General features: G+C 41.2%; 1 long non-coding RNA gene across 1 annotated transcript; it reads right to left on the minus strand.

The window, feature by feature from the left end:
• Nucleotides 1–233: 233 nt before the first annotated feature.
• Nucleotides 234–849, minus strand: LOC308705254. The gene is made up of 3 exons (XR_014031895.1): nucleotides 764–849; nucleotides 550–659; nucleotides 234–269 (listed from the first exon to the last, which is right to left on the minus strand). It is a non-coding gene; the product is annotated as an uncharacterized lncRNA (long non-coding RNA).
• Between the last annotated feature and the right edge of the window lie 1,542 nt (nucleotides 850–2,391).

Raw genomic sequence — 2,391 nt, forward strand, 5'->3', positions numbered from 1 at the left:
CTTGATTTGACAACAAACCATGCTGACGATACAGATCTTGCTTCTTGCGCAAAAGGGTTACAGTGATGTTCTCAATGTCAGCCCTTAGCTCTTCAGTACAACCTGGAGTGTAGACTCTCTCTAAATAGGTGATACAAAACAATTGACAAGAGACACAATTAGTGACATTTTCAAAATATAGCCACCTTTTATTATTTGTATAAAGGTACAGTCCTTAAGCAAATATTTCTCCACGGTAATGGTTCAGTCCTCGTAAAAGAAACCCATGTCTGATAAATCAGAAGAAAATCTAGTGGTTAAGAAACAATTGACCCAGTAAGACCTGGCTTAAGCTCACATCTCTGTCAACTGAGTGCCTATAACAAAATATATGATAAATATAATACTTGGCTACTACAAAGGATAGATAAATACCACTCTGCAAGCAAGCAAACGTGTGAAAGACTTGGATTGTCATTAAAACTCAAATATCAGACTCCAGGATCACACACACACACACACACACACACACACACACACACACACACACACACACACACACACACACACCTGCAAACTGCAACTTGAATGCCCTCCTCATCTATCTGAGCACCAGACTTTTTGGACATCTCTCTGCCAGCGGTGAACTTGGCAATACCGCAGACAGCACTGTCATTTGTCTATAAAGTCAGTTTATAACACATTTTAAGATACATAAAAACACAAAACTAAAATATCTGTATAAACAACTATTATTAAAAAAAAAAAAATCTAATGTTCATACACTTCTCATGTTGCCTCTGACAAGATCAACAAAGGTAGCAACTTCCTCGTCCTTGGCCAGGAACAAGCCCTCATATATGGGTGGCTTCTCAGTCCTGTCCATGATAAGATAACATGCGTCAGTAATAAAAAATCACAAGTACTACATTTACTATTTGTTAAAATGTAAGTTATGATCACTCAATGACAACCCGAAGGGCTACTATTTGTGTTAGACAAGTCTAAAATAAACTTCTGAAAAATACCTATACCTACCCTTTTGACTTGCTGAAGCGGTAATGCTTTCGGTTCCCATCAGAGCAGACAGCCAACATGTCTGGAGAACATGCTGGGCACTCAAAATGATGGACCTGGCACATATCCTCTTCTTTGTATTCACAGAACGTAAACTCAAAAAAGCTCCGCTGAAATGTATCAGCACAGATACTACCTGTCTGCATATTAAGAAATGATTGGTTAGAATTTTTTGAAGCAATGCCCACAATTAAAGAGCAACTTGCAGGTTAGAAGACCCAACAAGTCAATGTATAGAAAAATAATGTAGGAACTAGATTTTCTTAAAAAAAAAATTATAAATACGCTACAGTGGCTTCTGGAGTCGTTTTTGTGAGAAAATTTTACTTCCGCATCTGAAAATGGGCGTGACGAGCGAGAGTCGTGACGTAGCGCGAGGGAGAGCGGTCGATTCAAACAACAGGGAAAAATGGATTGCAGTGAAAGAGCTCAGGTTACAAATTACAATGGATGTGAATGAAGAAACCGAGTTCTCCGACGAGCATGCCTATGATGGCCCACAGGCATATAATTATGAGCCTCCTAGGCGAGATAGAGGCCAGGAGGGGGAGATTAGGGGAAGGAACAATGGGCAGAGGAGAGAAGTAGAGTTGTGGTGTCAAGAAAACCAGTGGCGAATAGGGCAAGTGACCTGGTGAGTGCAAGTTAGCACCGTGGCTAACGCTGGTTCATCTACTGTAGGGCTAGTACCTTGATGTTATGCAATAAATCTGCTTTAGCAAACATACGTTCGACCTTGTTCTTGATTAAACATCCATTTAGATTGTCTTAATGTAAGACAGCAACGTTTTGTCTTCTCATATTCTACAACCTACGATTCGAACGCTGAGACAGTGATTATGCAGTCCATCCAAGCTGGTTAGCACTAGCTACATTGACTAATGACCATGCCATAACATAAATAATGACAATACCTAAGCTACAATAACAACAGTCTAACAATCATATCTGTATAAAAATCCAGTAAGTTACGCGGTTTTGCCTGCAAGAGGGAGGGAGAGAGGCAAATGTCTCTCTGATGGCTTTTTGTTGGCTAACGTTAGGTGCTTGTGCGGACATTGCGAGTCTATGACGTCGGCGGTGGACAGCATGTGTTGTCGAGAGGTGGATGCCTATTGGGCCGTAGTTGAGGGTTTAGTTCCGACCACGGATATTACCTGCCTGACGCTCCATCCCGGCTTTGATGCGTGTTGCCTCAACCCGTTTTCACTGCAGGTAGCATACCTCAACTTCAGGCAGGAGCATGGCCCTCTCCAAGTCAACAGACCAGAGTATGTTTAGACGAAGTTATAACACCACATGCCTAATCTATTATAGTTGTCAGTTTTCTACATA

Source organism: Scardinius erythrophthalmus, assembly GCF_964197995.2.
Source record: "Scardinius erythrophthalmus genome assembly, chromosome: 17".
Classification (NCBI taxonomy): Eukaryota; Metazoa; Chordata; class Actinopteri; order Cypriniformes; family Leuciscidae; genus Scardinius; species Scardinius erythrophthalmus.